Raw genomic sequence first — 21473 nt, 5'->3', positions numbered from 1 at the left:
CTGAGGTAAGGAGTCCAGAAAGAGAGAACATAGATTTTGCATGATGGAGGCTGGTAGAATTGCAGCATTTAAATGGAATCTGGATGAGTATATGAATAGGAATGCGTTTAAAGGGATATGGGCCAAGTGTTGGCAAATGGGACTAGATTAATTTAGGATATCTGGTTGGCATAGAGAGTTGGACCAAAGGGTCTGTTTCTGTGCTGTACATATCTATGACTCTGTGCTTAGTTAGAATCTTGCCGCGATGCCCATAACTTAGTTAAATAATGCAGCTAGTTGTTCCCAATGTTGAGTTAGGCTTCTCGAATTTTTGCACTGTTCTCTCACAGTTTTTGCCATGGTCCACATAGTTCATGCCCCTATAAATTTCATCCACAGAACTTAATAAATTAATGAACTGACTAAGGTGCTACAGATATATTGATAAAATTATTTTGATTGTTATAATATTTCTTGCATAATTTTATAATTCACAAGTTGATTACTGCCCAAAAAAATACAATAAACCACTATTGCTTGAAACAGTGATATTGTAAGGGCCAGAACCTTGTTGTTCCATAACAAAGAAGGTTGCAATCTGAACTGATTGCACCTCAGAATTGTTTGAATTTCACATAAATTGATAAATAACAACCCAAACTTGATGGGAGAAAGGTGTTCTCTTGTTCTTTGAATTTTCTTTGGCAATTGTTTGCATGATAGTTGCTCTCACTTGATGCATTTTCTAGATTTATTGCAAATTAACACTGCATCATACACTGGAAAGGAACTTTTTTTTAAAGGAAGCCACATTTAAGCCATTCAAACTGAGTATTACCTGCTGTGAACTGCATTAATCCACATTAAATGGTGGATGTGCTTTTGGTGTGTTCAAGGAAGAGTTAAGAAGCATCGCCCTTGGGATCAGATGTAATTAAAGTGAGCAAGCAGCTGAGTCTGTAACAGTGATTGTGCCACTGTGAGAATTTTTTCTGCTTAGTTGGGATTTACAGAGGTTTTTTTAGGTGTGATATGGGGGATGGGACTGGATTTGATGCAGAATAAAGGCATAGTTTAAAGTGCGAGTGTTTCTAAACTATTCAATTGGGAATCAATTCCATTACCCTTAATTCCCAATTAATGCCAATCTCTCTATTCACAGCTACAATGCATATGTTTAATTTGACACTGGTGGCTTGATCCTTGCAGTTTTGTTGATTTTCCACCTCCACTATTTTTCTGCATGGTGTGAGCCTCCATTTGTTTAAATAGACAAGAATACAGAATCTTATCACGATAAGTCAACATAAGCCAGTCTGTATTAAACTAATGACCAAGTCACTTTAAAATATATTTCATTTGTCTCTTTTTATTTTGTCACTGTTCACCTGCTTTGGCAGGTAGCAAACTGAAACCAGGACAGAAACAAAGTACTTCTCTGTTTGTTCTACCTCAAGCTCTGCACTGCATCCAAAGCAAACTGACAGTCCACCATGCAGATATGGGTGAGGTGATCATAACCATAAAAACGGGAAATTTTATTCAGCTAGTATCCACCACAACAAATGTGGAACAAATGAGTCAAATTTTGTTCAATTTGCTTTAATAAGTTTTGTCAACTATGTGAAATAATGGGAAGAAACAATTTATCTTAATCATCTTAAATGTGAGTTTATTCACCTGTACACCCACCAGTTAATCATTTTTAAAAAAAACCTCCTATTAACCTGTTGCAGTCAAGCAATCACAGACCCAGAATTGGACATTCTAAACAGACCCAAAACTGGAGAATTCAAGCCTGACAGAAAATAAGCTAAACTAAATTAAACAACAACAAGCAGTTAAGAACAGTGGAAACCAAGATCAATGAGGTGACAGGCATTCAAGGGAAGCCAGTTATAATTAACCCAAGAGTTGTGCTTTGGTGAAGTGTTGATCAGATGTTCAGGCATTTTGATAGCCTGTTTACGTGTGCTCTACACTTCCTGGCATGGTGTAAAGCACACATATGAAAGGTCGTTGGCATAATTCCATTGGATGGTTTGAACCCAGCTCATGACCCCATTGACCAAAGGCCACAAAATATTCAAGAAGGCAGGGGAGGATAAGGATGCACTCCTAGACTCCATCTTCTCAATGAAAGCTCATAGGGAAGACTGTTAAAAAGATTCATAACAGAAAACTATGATAATCAAAACAGACCTAGAAGATCCATCCCAATTGCCTTACCCAGCTTTGTGGAAGAGTGCCACCATTATATGGGAAGAGGAAGGAGATTTTGGGTGTTGGAGGTGATTTCCTCGAATTCCAGGAGCAGCAATTACTGTTTTATGAGCTGTTGCATTGTTTTGGAAGTTTGAAGGAAAAAAAGAGTCAAAACAATGGCAGTTTCAAAAGGTAGAGGAACTGTCAAAGGCAGCACATGGTCAGATTAGTGGAGAGAGAGAAAAAGAAAGAGCGCAAGTGCAAGCTCGAGAGAGAGAAAGAGAAAGAAAAACCCTTGGAGGAACCTGTTTGGGAGAAGTCACAGCACAGAAACACATAAGTGAATAGTTTAAAGTATAGCCTTGCTGTAAATCTACAATAGTGAGTTGAGTGGGTTCTTTATTGATTATATGTTTTACTGAGGTATGTCTCTGAACTCATAACTATTAAGTTATGGAATAGACGGTGGAATAAGACAGTGCTATTTTTTGGGTCTGCAGATTGCAAGAAGCAAAAATGGCCTTTAGTAGAGTGATATGCTCTTGTTGGATGTAGGTGTTTAGGGAGAGATCATGTGTTACTGAGGATTATATCTGCAACAAATGCTGTTGGTTGCAAATCCTATCAGATTGAACGGTTTGGTTGGAGTGACAGTTAGAGGCAATGAGGAATTTACAAGAGCAAAGGGATGTGATGGATGGCAGTTATAGGAAGGGAGAAAAGTTGCAGCAACATTCACATAGATGGGTTAACTCAAGGAAAGGTCAGAGAGGTAGGCAGGTAGTGCAGGAGTCTTCTGTGGTTATCCCATTTCAAACAAGCATGCAGCTCTGGAAATTGTAGGAGGTGATGGATTCTCAGGGGAATGTAGCACAAACAGCCAAGTTTCTGGTACTGAGACAGGCTCTAATGTAATGAGGGGTATGTTACGTTCAAGAAATCAATTGTGTTAGGGGACTCTCTAGTCTCAGGCACAGACAGATGCTTTTGTGGCCAGCAGCAAAAAATCAGAATGATGTATTGCCTCCCTGTGGCCAAGATCAAGGATTTTGCAGAGAGAGTGCAGAATGTTCTCAAAGGGGAGAGGGGCCAGCTGAAGGTCATTGTACACATTGGAATCAATGACATAGGAAGGGAAAAGATTGAGATTCTGAAGGTAGAAAAAAGAAAGTTAGGCAGGAATTTAAAAAGGGGTCCTCGAAGGTAGTAATATATAGATTACTCCCAGTGCTACGAGTTAGTGAGGGTAGGAATAGGAAGATAGAGCAGATGATTGTGTGGCTGAGGAGCTGGTGTATTGGGGAAGGATTCACATTTTTGGATCATTGGAATCTCTTCTGGGGTAAGAGTGAACTGTACAAGAAGGATGGATTGCGCCTGAATTGGAAGGGGACTAATATACTGGTAGGGAGATTTGCTGGAGCTGCTCAGGAGGATTTAAACTAGTAAGGGGGTGGGGTGGAGACCCAGGGAGATAATAAGGAAAGAAATCAATCTGAGACTGGTACAGTTGAGAAAAGAAGAAAGTAAGGCAATCAGGGACAAAGCAGAGAACAAGGTAGGACTGATAAATTAAACTGTATTTATTTCAGTGCAAGAGGTCTAACCGGGAAGGCAGATGAACTCGGCATGGTTAGGAACATGGGACTGGGATATCATAGCAATTACAGAAACATGGCCTCAGGAGTGGACACGACTGGCAGCTTAATGTTCCAGGATACAAATGCTACAAGAAGGATAGAAAGGGAGGCAAGAGAAGAGGGGGAGTGGCGTTTTTGGTAAAGGATAGCGTAACAGCTTACTTAAAGAGGATTTTCCTTGTATTATATGCAGAGAAGTTATTTGGGTGGAACTGAGAAATAAGAAAGGGATGATCACCTTATTAGGATTGTATTATAGACCCCCTAGTAGTCAGCGGGAAATTGAGAAACAAAATTGGAAGGAGATTTCAGTTGTCATTTATATTAATGATTTGGAAGTGAGCTTAAGAGGTAGAGTAAGTAAGTTTGTAGATGACACCAAAATTGGAGGTGTAGTGGACAGCGAAGAGGGTTACCTCAGACTATAACAGGATCTTGATCAGATGGGCCAATGGGCTGAGAAGTGGCAGATACAGTTTAATTTACATAAATGTGAGATGCTGCATTTTGAGAAAGCAAATTTTAGCAGAAATTTTACACTTAATGGTAAGGTCGCAGGGAGTGTTGCTGAACAAAGAGGCCTTGGAGTGCAGGTACATAGCTCCTTGAAAGTGGAGTCACAGGTAGTTAAGATAGTGAAGAAGGTGTTCAGTATGCTTTCCTTTATTGGTCAGAGTATTGAGTACAAGAGTTGGGAGGTCATGTTGTGGCTGTACAGGATATTGGTTAGGTCACTTTTGGAATATTGCGTGCAATTCTGGTTTCCTTCCTATCGGAAGTTTGTGTGAAACTTTGAAAGTGTTCAGAAAAGATTTACAAGGATGTTGCCACGTTTGGAGGATTTGAGATCTAGGGAGAGGTTGAATAGGCTAGGGCTGTTTTCCCTGGAGCGTCAGAGGCTGAGGGGTGACCTTATAGTACAATTGCAACATTTAAAAAGCAACTGGATGGGTATATGAATAGGAAGGGTTTGGAGGGATATGGTGCGTGTGCTGGCAGGTGGGACTAGATTGGGTTGGACTATCTGGTCGGCATGGCCAGGTTGGACCGAAATTTCTATTTCCGTGCTGCAAGTCTCTGACTCTGACTCTATCTGTAAGAATAATAGGGTGGTTATGGTAGAGGATTTTAACTTTCCAACCATAGAATGTGACTGTCATAGTATGAAGGGTTTAGATGTAGAGGAATTTGTTAAGTGTACAAGAAAATTTTCTGATTCAAAATGTGAAAGTACCTACTAGAGAAGATATAAAACCTGACCTACTCTTGGGAAATAAGACAGAGCAGGTGACTGAGGTGTCAATTGGGGAGCACTTTGGGGCCAGCGACCATAATTCTATTAGTTTTAAAATAGTGATGGGAAAGGATAGACCAAACCAAAAAGTTGAAGTTCTAAATTGGAGGAAGGCCAATTTTGATGGTATTAGGCAAGAACTTTCAGAAGCTGATTGGGGGCAGATGTTCGCAGGTAAAGGGATGGTTGGAAAATAGGAAGCCTTCAGAAATGAGAGCATGAGAGTCCAGAGACAGTATATTCCTGAAAGTGTGAAAGGAAAGGCTGGTAGGTGTAGGGAATGCTGGATGACTAGAGAAATTGAGGGTTTGGTTAAGAAAAAGAAGGAAGCATATGTCAGGTATGGACAAGATAGATCTAATGAATCCTTAGAGAATAAAGGCAGTAGGAGTTTACGTAAGAGGGAAATCAGGAGGGCAAAGGGGGACATGAGATAGCTTTGGTAAATAGTGTTAAGGAGAATCCAAAGGGTTTTTACAAATACACTGAGGGCAACAGAGTAATTAGGGAGGGAACAGGGCCCCTCAAGGATCAGCAAGGCAGCCTTTGTATGGAGTCACATGAGATGGGGGAGATACTAACTGAGTGTTTTGCATCAGCGTTTACTGTGGAGAAGGACATGGAAGATATAGAATGTAGGGAAATAGATTGTCACATCTTGAAAAATGTCTTTATTCAAGAGGCGGAAGTGTTGGATGTCTTGAAACACATGATGGTGGATAAATCCCCAGGACCTGAGAACTCTGTGGGAGCTGCGGAAGTGATTGCTGGGCCTCTTGCTGAGATATTTGTATCATTCTTAACCACAGGTGAGGTGCCGGCAGACTAGAGGTTGGCTAACATGGTACCACTGTTTTAGAAAGGTGGTAAGGATAAGCTAGGGAACTATAGATTGATGAGGCTAACATCGGTGGTGGGCAAGTTGTTGGAGGGAATCCTGAGGGACAGGATGTACATGTATTTGGAAAGGCAAGGACTAATTATGGATAGTCAAAATGGCTTTGTGCGTGGGAAATCATGTCTCTCAAACTTGATTGAGTTTTGTTTTGAAGAAGTAACAAAGAGGATTGATGAGGGCAGAGCAGTAGATGTGATCTATATTGACTTCAGTAAGGCATTCAACAAGTTTCCCCATGGGAGACTGATTAGCAAGGTTGGATCTCATGGAATACAGGGAGGACTAGCGATTTGGATACAGAACTGGCTCAAAGGTAGAAGATAGAGGGTGGTGGTGGAGGGTTGTTTTTCAGTCTGGAGGCCTGTGACCAGTGGAGTGCTATAAGGATTAGTGCTGGGTCCACTACTTTCGGTCATTTTTATATAAATGCTTTGGATCTTAAAATAGGAAGTATAGTTAGTAAGTTTGCAGATCACACCAAAATTGGAGGTGTAGTGGACAACGAAGAAGGTTACCTCAGATTACAACGAGATCTTGATCAGATGGGACAATGGGCTGTGAAGTGGCAGATGGAGTTTAATTTAGAAATAATGAGAGGTGTTGCATTTTGGGAAAGCAAATTTTAGCAGGACTTGTACACTTGATGGTAAGATCCTAGGGAGTGTTGCTGAAGAAAGAGACCTTGGAGTGCAGATTCATGGCTCCTTGAAAGTAGAGTCGCAGCTGGATAGGATAGTGAAGAAAGCATTTGGTATGTTTTCCTTTAATGGTCAGAGGTCATGTTCCTTCCTATCGGAAGGATGTTGTGAAACTTACAAATCCTTCCTGAACCCTTTCAAGGATGTTTCCTGGGTTGGAGGGTTTGAGCTATAGGGAGAGTTTGAATAGGCTGGGGCTGTTTTCCCTGGAGCGCCAGAGGCCCTATAGATGTTTATAAAATCATGAAGGACATGAATAGGATAAATAAACAAAGTCTCTTCCCTGGGGTGGGTGCGGCCAGAACTAGTGGCCATAGCTTTAGGGTGAGAAGGGAAACATATAAAAGAGACTTAACGGACAACGTTTTCACTCAGAGGGTGGTGCGTGTATGGAATGAGCTGCCAGAGGAAGTGGTGGAGGCTCATATAATTGTAACATTTAAAAGGCATCTGGATGGGTATATGAATAGGAAGGGTTTGGATGGATATGGGCCGGGTGCTAGCAAGTAGGACTAGATTGGATTGGGATATCTGGTTGGCATGGACGGGTTGGATCGTATGGACTGTTTCCATGCTGTACATCTCGATGACTCTATGTGGGTTCTTGCAGGTTTTATCCTTTGTCAGACAGACAGAGCTAGACCGAGAGTAACTATTGTGGGAATTTGGGAAATGGTCATAATGTTTTAATAAGAAAATATTTTGATAATAAAATTGAATTGAACTGCAAACTAAATTGTGTCCCTTTGTCCACCTCACCAGCAAGAACATTTGAATAAAGTCTTTTTAATAGAAAACTGGTCAAAGTTTCCACTGCACGAACAATACTGTGTGTATTATAACCAGTAAAGTATTGTTGTCTTTAATGTATATTAAGCTTTCATAGGTTTGTGTGTATTAAAGTATCAATCAAAAAGTTTAATGAAATGACTAATTAAATACAATTTTATCAATTCATTCTCACTGGATTGACACAATCTCAAAATTAAATCTTGATGCTATAAGTTGGAAATTGATTGTACTGATACTTTTTCTTTCCATCCATTTTCTTTTTCCTCAACCTATCCTGAACATTGTGACATATAATATGATACCGGTCTACCTGCCTACATTCTTATACACTGTAATGGAGGGTTTGAGCTATAGGGAGAGCTCTATAGAGCACTATAGAGCTCTATATAGCTCTATTGGCTAGATGGTTAACATATGGATCAGATCAAAAGCATGAGGTTCAATTCCTGTTCTAGCTGAGGTGGATTCTGGACCAACTCCCTTATCTAAGATATTTTTTATTCAATCTGTTACAGCACATTGGAACAGGTGGTATTTAGAGTCACAGTGTCAGTGTGGAAACAGACCCTTCCGCCCAACTCATCCATGCTGACCAGATATCCTCAATTAATCTTGTCCCATTTTCCAGCATTTGGCCCATATCATCCTTAAACCTACCCATTCAGGTAGTGCAGGTTCATAGTTCCTTGAAAGTAAAGTCATATGTAGATAGAATAGTGAAGAAGACTTTTGGTATGCTTTCCTTTATTGGTCAGAGTATTGAATACAGGATATTGGTTCAACCACTTTTGGAATATTGCATGCAATTCTGGTCTCCTTCATACTGCAAGGATGTTGTGAAACGCAAAAGGGTTCAGAAAAGATTTATAAAGATGTTGCCAGAGTTGGAGGACTTGAGCGAAAGGGAGAGGCTGAATAGGCTGGGGCTGTCCTCCCTTTGTGTGTCAGAGACTGAGGGATGATCTTTATAAAAGTTTGTAAAATCATGAGGGGCATGGATAGGATAAGTAGAGAAAGTCTTTTCCCTGGGGTGGGGGAGTCCAGAACTCGGGGGCATTGGTTTAGGGTGAGAGGGGAAAGATATAAAAGGGACCTAAGGAGCAACTTGCTCACACAGAGGGTGATGTGTGTATGGAATGAGCTGCCAGAGGAAGTGGTGGAGGCTGGTACAATTGCAGGATTTAAAAGGCATCTGGATAGGTATATGAAAATAGGAAGGATTTTGAGGGATATGGGTCAAGTGCTGGCAAATGGGATTAGATTTATTTCGGATATCTGGTCGGCATGGAAAGTTGGACTGAAGGGTCTGTTTCCGTGCTGTACATCTCTGACTAATGATTCTAACTATTGTATTTGTACCAGCCTCGACCACTTCTTCTGGCAGCTCATTCTATACACATCCTATCCTTTGTATGAAGACGTTGTCTCTTATGTCCCTTTTTAGATGTTTCTCCTCTCACTCTCAATTTTTGTCCTCCAGATTTGGACTCCTCTACCTGTGGGAAAAGAACTTGAGTATTCACCCAATGCATGCCCCTCCTGATTTTATCTACATGTCTTAGGGCAGCCCTCAGAAGCCTCCCATTCGTGCACAGATATCATTTGTGGATGTCATTGACAATTAAAAGTAGGAATTTGGATCATTTTTTGTTCCCTGGCCTGTGACACTGGAACCTGAGTTGTGCCCTCAGTTGAGACTGGTAAACACAATACAGATCATGTTCTGGTTCCAATGGTGTCGCCATGCCATTCAGAGCTTATCTACAAGAGTTATTTATATGCCTGAACAAAATTTATCTGTTGTGCTGAAACTAAGCTAAAATTTGACATTTGTTTCACACAAATTGTGGGAAATGACCATTAAAATAAAAATTGACAGGATCCATGATGCTGTGGAGTAGCTCTGACTGAAAACTACTTTGCGCTGGTTCAGGGCTTAAACAAGGTAATATTGCACTCTGGTTAGCAGTGCAGTGCAATAGGAACAAATAACAAGTGAATTTGTGTAGACTGAAAGGTAATGCTAATTTCAAAATAATGTTTGCTGCCTGTATCTCTGAATACCTGAAATCCTTTCCTCTGAGGAATTAGGATAACACCAACGCATTGCAGTGTATCAAACTGAACACACGATTAACGAGATGTGAAAGACATCCAGCTTGTTTGCATCACATTTTACCAAAGATACATGTCAGTGGCCTAGCTAATGATCTAAGACGAAGCAACATTTCAGTGTGTGATTGTTGTTATGGTGTCTCAGCAGTCATCTGTACAACAGGATATGACTGGCTGCTTGAAGAGTGGATTATACTATACCATACCCATACCATTTGGCTCAGTGACAAGATGATTAGTTGATTGTTTAATTTTTGTCAATTACTTTGTTAATTAATTAATCCATTCAATGTGATTAACTGTCATGGCTTTAGCAATTATCATCTTTTTCAGGTAGACAAAATGCCATATTAAAATGGATAGTATCCAAAAAATGTATCGAGGATTGCAATGCCCAATGATTGCAATGGAGGCAGCCTGCCAACTTCTTGCAGCCTGCTCATTTCAATCATCTCTGAACCAAAATACTACGAACAGCTCTGTCCATCGGTCAGATGCAACATCAGTGTGATGATAGTATGTCTGTTCACCATCACTAATAATTAACATGCAGCCAACTCAAAATTGAAATAATTGCAGATACAGGAAATCTGAGAATAAAACAGAATTTGCTGGAAAATCTCAGCAGGTCTGACTGCATCAGTGGAGAGAAATCAGAGTTAATGTTTTGGCTCCAGTGACCCTTCTTCAGAGCTTCAGAACTCCTCCAGCCCCTGCATATTAAAATCCCCACCTTTAAACTCCATCGGCTTCACATCTCTCCAAGTCTCCAACCAAACTGTTCACCAATGCCTGCCCACCTATTATACTCAGCCCCTGGCATATGAGATGGCCATACCAGGTATGGTGACTCACTGCACCCCCTTCAAGCTAGGTTGCTCCTGACAGTGGCCAAGCCTACCCCCGCAACTTTATCCCCTTCCCAGTCAATCCTTCCAGTGTACTCCCCTTTTAGGTGCTGTACTCCAATTAACACAGCTGTATTCCCCCCTTCTCAGAGCTTACAGACACCCTTGTATCCTCTCCGAATCCCTTTCCTTATAATTTCTTCGTGATACCTTCTGATGGATTGACCATGGTCCATCCCCTTGAGATAACCCTACTACCACCACCATTGACCCCACCTTCACAATGCTGGAATGGCCATTATGGAGCCACAGGACTAACTGTGACTCACATTGTTGTGGTTCTGGAATCACATGGCAACCAGACAAGGTAAGAACATTAATGGACCAGATGTGCTTTCTGACAATCAGCAATGGTTTCTGGACTTCATTAGATCCTTAATTCCTGGTTCCCATTGAAATCAAATTCTATCATCTGACTCGGTTTTATTCAAACCGGGTTACCAGAAGGGTCTCTGGATTAGTAGTCTTGACTTGGCTTTCATTTGCCCCTGAATTCTACACTGTTCTACATTTTGTGTATAGGGCTTACCTGAATGAATTTCTATATTGTTTAGTAGAATATCAGTGGTGTACTCAAACAGCTTGGGTAGAGGTATAACAAGTTCTAGAGCACAGATCTTCAATACTGTTGTCTCAGTGCTCTCAGGGCCCATAGATTTTCAGTATCCAATGTCTCCAACCATTTCTTAATATCATATGGATGAATTTAATTGGCTAAAGACTAGCAACTGTGATGCTGGGGTGTGGGTGTGGGGGGTGGGGGGGGGGGGGGGTCAAGATAGATCATCCACTCGGCTTAATGAAGATTATTGTGAATTCTTCAGCCTGCTCATTTGCACTGATGTGTTAGTGAATCATGTAAATATTTGCTAAAATTCACAACAGAATGTGGCAGGACTGCAGAGCTTAGATTTGATCTGTTGGTCATCGACTCACAGCTGTCTATCACTTGCTGCTTCCACTATTTGATTACAAGCTGTCCTGTTTTGAAACTATAGTAGGTTGACTCCTCATGTTTAAATACTCCTGGAGCTTCTTATTACATGCCTTCCCACATGATGATGATGTTTTGACGATATATCAAATGATGTATCTGTTACCTCACCCTCACTTTTGTGGTGCACGAACACATGCACTATGTGTCTTATACTCACTGTTTCATTTCTTTATCAATTACTTGCTCTCTTTATCTGTGAAATATTATTTTACATGTGATCTCTTATTCTTGATGCTGCCTAAATTTACTATGTGCTAACCCAAGTTACATATATCATGGTTGTGTTCTGTTGAATCAAATATCTTGAACTTTATTTACAACACATACTATAATAAGTCTGAGATCCTAGACTTACATAGCTTATTATGCTTACTGATTTTATTGTACATTACATTATCAAAACTGACTGACTGCACTGACTCCATTACACAGGCAGTATCTGCAGGTAAGTATTGAACCTTTATAACCAAATGTCACTTTTTTGACATCATTTAACTATGACAAACTGTAAGTTTTTGTTTAACCTGGAATATATGCTATTATACAACAGCCTTCCTTTTCCTGTTAAAGACTGGGAACTCTTTTTCAAATAATATGTACATGATGGATCTACATAATTGCTCTACATTATCAGATGACGCATTGGTTGTCCATATTTAGTGTTTGTAGTGATTTGGTAATGGAGTTTAACTCTGTAGTGTGCTATCTGTTATTGCAGATGGTTTTATGTTGTTAGTCATAGATGTGTATTTGTTGTCTGGCATGATACTTTCAATATCAGGGTTGTTGTCCTGTGTGGTTAACGATGTGCATTTCAGACTTTACCTTCATTTATTACAATGTGATTATGACCAAAGATGGATACAACAAAGTATTATATAGTTTCAGAAACCCATGGGTTCATATGAAAGTCTTAAACTCTTATAGTCTATTATGGTTTGAGTGGGATAATTGCCTGTATGTCCATTAATCAAGCTCTTATTCAATTTTCTCCCTTCTTTCCAATAATGTTATCCACATGTGGTTAGGTGGTAAGAGTTTGGGAGGTAAAAACTGGATGAATCTGTCTTCTGAACATGAGAACTGCTGTGATGTAAGCCTAGCAGATTATCATGCAGATTTATCAACTGAAAATCTTAGCAAGTTGTTTTACATTCAACAATCATGGAGTTTATGATATGGATGTGCATTCTATGAGGCCATTCAAATGAGTATAGTTCATGGAAGAAGTATTATGATGAACAATCCATTTCCTGCACATCTTGAAAAAGGAGAAAGGAGCATTGACAGTCACAACTTATAAAGGTACACTGAACATACAGAATATGGTCATCAGTGTACTAACAACAGTTGCACTCCTGGTACCTTTGGTTTGTCACATAAATGGGCATTTGATGAAATAATCAGTCACCAGAACATAATTGTGTCCTTAGACATGGAAAATATCAGGCACAATCTTCACAGAATCTTTACAATGTGGAAGCAGACCATTTGGCCCATTGAGTCCACACTGACCCTCTGAAAATCATCTCAACCCAATGCACACCCTCACCTATAACCCTGCATTTCCCATGGCTAATCCACCTATCCTGCACATCCCAGGACACACTATGGGCAATTTAGCATGGCCAATTCACCTACCCTGCACATCTTTGGACAGTGGGAAGAAACCAGAGCACCTGGAGGAAACCCATGCAGACATGAGAAGAATTTGGAAACTCCACACAGACAGTTGTCCAAGGCTGGAATCGAACCTGGGTCCCTGGCAATGTGAGGTAGCAGTGCTAACCACTGATGTACCATGCTGCCCTGATATTGCACTACAGCTCTGAAGGAATGTCATGTAGAAGACAAGGTTCTTGTGATTATTGAGGTTAACAGAAGTGACATGCAACATAACTTAATTTTCTCTCTACAAATGCTACCAGGCCTACTGAGCTTCTCCATCATTTTCAGATTTCCTGCACCTGTAGTTCTTTTTTTATTAAAATGAATTGGTTGATATCCTTATTAATGCTGGGCCAAAGTATGAGTTCATGTGCAAATATTACTTTTTGTTGTTTGTGCCTATTTGACCTGTGTGTGTTTGTTCTAGTGTGTTTTAACACAGAGTTCATGGAATTCCTGTTTGCCATTGACTGTTACATTCTTGGACACTTCAGGTTTATCTTTGAATGACAAAAGAGAAGGTAGTAGCTTAGAGACATGTTGGTTGTGTTCAGATAACCCACTGGTTATCTTTTTGTGCTGTTGCAGCTGGTCATCCTCTGGCATAGCTTGCTGAATCTACTCTGCTCAAAAGTGACCAAAATGTTTTAGACTGATTATGCAGAATTTTAGGTGTTGTAACTGATGGATTTGTCACCTTGTGGTTTGTAATAATGTGTAGATCTGTGCATGTGGTAGACTGAGAGCTGGCCTATCTATTTTCGAACATAACTTATCTATGTCTCAAATGCTGGTCACTGTCTTAATCCGTGAGAAAGACACCACACACAAATTTTGGACGTTCCACAGAAACTATTGATGGTTGCAATGATTTGGAAATGCCGGTGTTGGACTGGGGTGTACAAAGTTAAAGATCCAACAACACCAGGTTATAGTCCAACAGGTTTAATTGGAAGCACACTGGTGCTCCGGTTTCCTCCCACAGTCCAAAGATGTGCAGGTCAGGTGAATTGGCCATGCTAAATTGCCCGTAGTGTTAGGTAAAGGGGTAAATGTATGGGAATGGGTAGGTTACGCTTCGGCGGGTCGGTGTGGACTTGTTGGGCCGAAGGGCCTGTTTCCACACTGTAAGTAATCCAAAAAATAATTATACATTGAAAAATTGATTGTCTGTTAAGCCTTTCATCTGTTAGAATACCGTGAGCAATAGTTGTTTTTCCAGAATCAGGAATGTGCAGATGCAGATGCTGTTGATCTGTTCCAATTGTTTTGAACTCATCTGTTCCTTCTAGTAGAGCTTTAATGGCACATACATTGCCTTTGTCTTTATTCATAAATGCATTCCAAAAGGATTGAATTGGTGTAGAATCTGTGACCAGTTCATTAAGCCTTTGATCTAAGTTAGCTTCAATGAAATGACATTTGTATCTTTTGTGTCAATATTTGCTTGTGAACTGATTAATCATTTAACTGTGCTATTATCAGCTTGACATGAATTCAAGCCTGAGTATCCTGAAATTGATTCAAACTTTAAGTTGATCTTCCAAATTCTGGAAAAAAAAATGTTTGTACCTTTTATGTCCTATGTCAGAAATGCTAGGGAATGTTTTTTGTTTTATTGCTACAGTGTGCAAAGAGAGGTTTTTCAGCTTTCTTGTCCTTCATTTCTCTTTTGCAGTCTTTGCTGACTCTGACTCCTCCTTTGTTATAGATTTGGCATGCAGGGCAGTGCTTGCTTATTTATCTTACTTTTTTTTCTTCTATCTCCTATATTTTCTTTGTTGCTCTTTCTAAATTGCAGGTTCATAGTTGTAGGTTTCTGCCTATAGGTGGCAGTTATAAAATAAAAGCAGTGACTATTTTCCTGCTGATTTTGAAAAACAAATTAATAGAAACAACTGATCAACCTAGATTTAGGTAAGGCTCTTTAGAAGCATTTGTTTTGGTGTTTGCAAGAGGTGTTTTCTTCTCGGATTCTTTACAGTTGTCCTTTCAGGATCATTTAAAACTCATACTCTATTTTACTTGCATCAGTATCAGCCTCTTGGTATTGTTTTCTGAGATGTGTAAGAGAGATAGAGATAGACTACTCCAGCATGAGCTTGAGTAGAGGGTTGTAGTATTTTGTTCAGAGGGTAGTGTAGTTCCAATTTTTATCTCTGAGCTCAGGCAGTTTGAATAACCGAGAGAGGAAAAAAAGAGCTTTTCAGAGTTGCCATATGCTGTCACCTTTTCAACATTTAGCTGCATTTATTTCCACTAACCAGTTGTAACTGTGAGCTTTCAGTGCCCAATTCTATGACAATGATTTAGTTTGTAGCGTATATATGTATTAGCCAACATAGCATATACTGTAGATAGTTCTGTTGAGTCAAATTCCTTAAAATTTATTTGCACCTAATTTTTTTCAAAGTTATAATACCACAGATTTACATATGTAGTCTGTATTTTTTTTACGTCCATAATTAGACAGACTCTGTGCATAGAGAGTGAATGCAGGCAGTGAAGATACCTTTGTACTGGAATGTCACTTCTTGTGATATCACATAGATATCTTGACTAGAATGTGTGACATAATGCAACAAATTAATATTAGCTCTCCTGGTAAATGCGACAAAGTTATTTAACATTTATACAACTTCATTATTACATGTCAATATATCTTATGCATTCTCCATGGATGCTATTCCTATCATTATCTTTTGGGATGTATGTATCGCATTGAGAAAACCTTACTTTTTATTTAATTGGTAATTAAATCTTATACTTTCATTTCCTTTTGGATGTGCTTCTTTTGCTTCAGCAATTCTCTCTCTCTCTCTCTCTTTGTCCACATACTAAGTATATACATTTTTATTTAGGTATGAACTTTTCCTCTTAGTTCTTAATTTATCCATGTTATGCCATTATCATTTTATTCCTGCTTTTCAGTGGGATATAATTCCACTGGACTGTATTGACAACCATTACCAACACCTGCAATCTGAGGAAATGTGAGCATTAGTTATGATTTGAAGTCATTGAAAACAATGTTGACTCCAACAGGTTGTAAAAGAACCTAATCAAAAGAGTTTAAAAAATAAATTCACACTTGTCACCAGATAGTTTATTACAACTACACTATACAATAGCTGATAATCTTAGCGCTTACATAAACAAACAACTATCTGGAAGAATCAGAATAAGCTGCACATAAACTATTAGAGATCTCAATCATTCTGGGATTTTCTGCTCTTTGCTTATTATTCCACTATCTCTTTCTCCAGAACCTGTAAATGGACAGGAATATCAAAGCATCACTCAAGAATTGTAATAATTCAAGAAATAGATCCATCAATATTGTTTCAATATAACTGTATAAGTAATGAATTTGCTTTCTTAGCTGAATTATGCCTACAAAATCATGAAGGGTATAGTTAGGGTAGATAGAGATAAGCTTTTTCCCCATGGTGAAGGATTCAATAACTAGAGGTCATGCTTCCAAGGTGAGAGGTGAAAAATTTAAGGGGAATACACATGGCAAGTAGTTTACACAGAGGGTTGGTGCCTGGAATGCGTTGCCAATAGCAGTAGTATAGATAGGCATGGTAGATTCATTTAAGATGCAACTGGACAGATGCATGAGTAGGTGGGGAGCAGAGGGATACAGATGCTTAGGAATTGGGCGACAGGTTTAGACAGTAGTTTTGAATCGACTCAGGCTTAGAGGACTGAAGGGCCTGTTCCTGGGTTGTAAACTTTCTTTGTTCTTTTTTGTTTTTGTTTTAACTGGGAATAAACACTAAAATACTAATTACTGGCAGGTCAGTGCACATAATCCATTTTTGCAGTCCCTTTTATAAAATGTTTCAATCCTTATGAAACTTTGCAAGTCAATTTATCAAGACTCTATCAAGACATCATCAGCTGTCGATACCTATCTTAGCAAGATGTCAAACAAGGAAATGTAATCTTCAATTAAAGTGATCTTCAATCATTGGATGAGTTTCATGTTAATGGATTGGAACCTTGAAGTACTCTGGGTATTTTTAACTTTTAACTCCAATTTCTTTTTAAAGAGAACTGCTCCAGACAATAAAGACCATGAATGCAAAATCAATACTGTCCGGCAAAGTCCTGGGGTGTGAAGGAAACTTTCAACAGAGAGGGAGACATAGCAGGAAGAGATAATATGTGGATGACTCTCTCTCTCAGTAGACAGCAATCACTTGCAGATAAATATTTCCACATTGCCCATCCAATAATATAAAAAGGGGGTTAAAACACAATTGCAATTCTGGTCTGTATATGCCGGTGGAAGAATGTGTTATGAAGGAATAAGGCATGTTAGTGAGTTGAGATTCTTAGTGTACAAGCCTGGATTTGAAATATAGTGTGTTGTGAATATCAAGGCTGAAGAACTACCAACCATCCAGTCAGTTGAAGGAATCTGGTCTGGTCATAATAATTGGGTCAATGACAAAAGTGGCTTCAGAACAAGGGGTTTTATTGGACCATATTAGTGAATGATTTTCCAGACCACATCTTCTTCCAGATCAAAAGCCTTTAATATCTACAATCTCAGGCTTTGTTAGACTATCATTGTAGAATCATTGTGCATTGGTGTCCTCAGTATCTGTTGAAAGAATAATAAATGTAATCAGGCCAATATTCCTCTTGATTGGGACTAGGAAACATTCCACTCTGCTATTAAATTATAGTCATGGAGTCAGAATTATACAGCATGGAAACCTTCGGTCCAACTAGTAAATGCTGACAATGTTCCCAAACTAAACTAGCTCCACTTGCCTGCATTTGGCCCATTTCCCTCCAAACATTTCCTAATCATTTACTTATCCAAATACTGTCACTGTACCTGCATTCACCACTTCCTCTGGCAGTTAATTCCACACACAAAACACTCTCTCTTTGTGACAATTTTGTCTCTTATGTCTTTTGTAAATCTTCCTCCTTTCACCTTAAAAATGTGTCCCCCCTAGTTGTGAACACCCCCATCCCAGGGAAAAGATCTTTGCAATTTGCCTTATCTATACCCCTCATGATTGTATAGATCTCTATAAGGTCACTGCTCAACCTCCTATGCTCCAGTGAAAAAGGTCCCAGCCTATTTTTATAACACAAACACTTCATTCCCAGCAGCAACCTGGTAAATCTTTTCTGAACCCTATCCAATTTAATAGTATCCTTCCTGACCAGAACTGCACACAGTACTCCGAAAAGCGGCCTCGCCAACATCCGGTATAATCTCAACATGACATCCCAACTCTGATTTTCAAAGGTTTGAGCAATGTAGGCAAGCATGCTAAATGTCATCTTAACCACTCTGTCTACCTGTGATGCAAATTTTAAAAATTATGTATCTGAACCCCTTGGTCTCTTGTCTTCTACAACATGATCTAGGAGCTATCATTAATTGTATAAGTCCTGTCCTTGTTTGTTTTATCAAAATATAATACCTCACATTTATCCAAATTAAATTCCATCTGCCACTCTTCAGCCCATTGACCCAATTGATCAAGATCTCTTTGTAATCTTAGATAACCTTCTTCACTGTCCACTATGCGACTGATTTTGATGTCATCCACAAACTTACTAACCATCCCTTCTATATTCTCATCTACATTGTTTATAAAAAATGACAAACAAAAGTGGACCCCGGACCAATCCCTGTAAACACCACTGATCACAGGCCTCCAGTCTGAGAAATAACTCTCCACCACCTTCCCTCTATCTCTTACAGTCAAATCAATTTTGTATCCAATTGGCAAGCTCACTCTGAATCCCATGTGATCTAACTTTATTAATTAGTCTACCAAGTGGAACCTTATCAAAGTCCATGTAAACAATATCTATCACTCTGCCCTCATCAATCTCTTTGGTTACTTCCTCAAAAAACTCAAGCAAGTTTGTGAGACATGATTTCCCTTATATAAAACCATGCTGACTATGACTAATCAGTCCTTGCCTCTCCAAATGCATATAAATTATATCTTTCAGCATCATTTCCTATAATGTACCCACCACCAATGTCAGGCTCTCAGTTCCCAAGTTTCTCCTTATAGTCTTTCTTAAATGTGGCATTGCTGACTCGACCAGCATTTATTGCTCATCCCTAGTTGCCCTTGAATAGGTGGTAGAAAGCCATCTCTTGAACTGCTGCAATATTTGAGGTATAGGTACATTCATAAGACCCTTTGGAAGGTTTATGTTAATTGTATCATATGTTTAAAGTTTATCATTGTATCCATTTCTATGTTATGCTTGCAGCTAGCATTAATAGTTTTTCAATTTTTTTACTTTTGTTCCTCCTGCCTACTTCTGCACTGTGTTCAAATTAAATAAGGCAGAGTTTTGACTTTAGTGTAATGGATAGTCTAAGCTCAAATCATGCTTGAAATGGGACTGATTTTTCGAAAGTGCAATCACTCCTCAACTTTCTTCCCAAACTCATTTGCATCACGATGGAGCCCTCACTGATTTTTCACTAACTTTGTTTTTATTTTATCAATTTTAGTTTGGAGCTGTGAACTAAGAATTGTGATCTGAAGTTAAGTTTTGGATTTTATGAAACAGCTTGTGATAAAAGGAAAAGAACAGGCTAAATAAGTGTTTGTTTGTTTCTGAGGCTGGGCTTGGAGGTTAGGCATAGGCTGATTCCTGATTAAGAGTTCCTATGGCCACAACAACCCCAGGAAGAGCATTGTGCTTCAAAAGATAGGATAAGTTGGCTATTGATGAGGCAGTACCTGAGAACTGGTTCTGACAAGTCTGGTAAGTGGCCCTACTTTCAAGTAGATTGGTGTTGTTGAATGGTAGTTGAAGTCTCAGGAGACTATCAGGGCAGGACCAAAGATGAAGTTGGTTTTTTGAACTATGATTTCTTTGGAGAGGGGTTTAGCTGCTGGTGGACTCACCATAAAGTTTTGAAAGCTTCCTTCTCAATCTCCCACCCACCTTCCAAATCACAAAGAATAGAAAGCTGAGTTAGAAATATTACGACTTGTACCTGAGTGAACTGATAAGGTGACCCTGATCAACAGCTCCAGAAAAGCAATCAAGGAGTCCCAACTATGCTTGTGAACAATGCATTGTGAAAACCTTTTAATTTGGCCAGTTTTGTTTTGTTCATGTCTTAGCTGTTTATTTGTTTGTCTGACTGTCTTTTGTATGAATAGAGGCTGAAAGCAATTGGTTCAAAAGATATTAGGATAACTACATGAATAAGAAAGGTTTGGAGGGATATGGGCAAAACACAGGCAGGTGGGACTACTTTAGTCCTTGCATCTAAAAATGACAAAGATGAAAAGTATAAGGATCCTCTTTAATCAACTCACTGGCCATGATAATTATTTTGATGTGAGGAATACAGTTGTCTGCCCAGAGTTGACTTCCAGTGCAATGGTTTTGAAACGATCTGACTTGATTCACTTGTTTTCAAAATGTGGTGATTCTTTGCACTATTTGGTTCTTTGGTTGATTTCCTTATTGCAGACTGATGGAAAGTCTTGAATTTACCTTCGTTATATTTCCCTGAACCACCTCTGTTTCTGAGGACAGGTATTGCATTTTTCTAACTTGCAATTTATTATCACCAATCTGGTTTTGTTACACTAGTTTTTTATATGAGTACATAGGCCAATGTTATCTCCTCTTCTATTTCTTTAAGTAGCTAAAGATGCATTGCTTCTGAATCATCTGAACTGTCCTCTTCAAAGTTCAGGCTCTTGTAGCACAGTGATGGTGTGCTCACTTCTGGATCAGGAATACCAGATTAGAATCTCATAAATATCTTTGAATAGGTTGTAAGAGAAAATGTCCTTCTCCTTAAAATTGTCTAATGTGCATGGATCTCATTATTTTTTCTATATTAAAGTTTGCAATTTTCATCTTGATTTAATTTGCTTCTGTCAAATTTTGGAAACCTATTCAGTGCAAAGTTTTTCTTTCTAAGGCTACTGAAACAAAGAAGTAAGTAAAGATTAATAAAGATCTCTGATATCCACATCTTTTGTTCCACAGCAAGCGCATTGTCATTATTCAGTTACAAAAGAATGAATCTGATCTTAAGGAAAAAATGTATCAGACCCTTTTATTCCTTTGGAAGGTTAGTGAGGCATTTTCCAAGGTAAATTCAAGATAATATAATTTAGTTGCTGCTTGAGGACTAACATTATTTTACTGCTTTGTGTAATATAATAATACTGTCAGTAAAAAATTAAGCCATGCAATTGGATGCAAACCAAAATCATCTAAATTAATCAGTCTAATGAACAGAA

Source organism: Chiloscyllium plagiosum, chromosome 1, assembly GCF_004010195.1.
Source record: "Chiloscyllium plagiosum isolate BGI_BamShark_2017 chromosome 1, ASM401019v2, whole genome shotgun sequence".
NCBI classification, from domain to species: Eukaryota; Metazoa; Chordata; class Chondrichthyes; order Orectolobiformes; family Hemiscylliidae; genus Chiloscyllium; species Chiloscyllium plagiosum.
Note: the sequence above shows the minus strand (reverse complement) of the source record.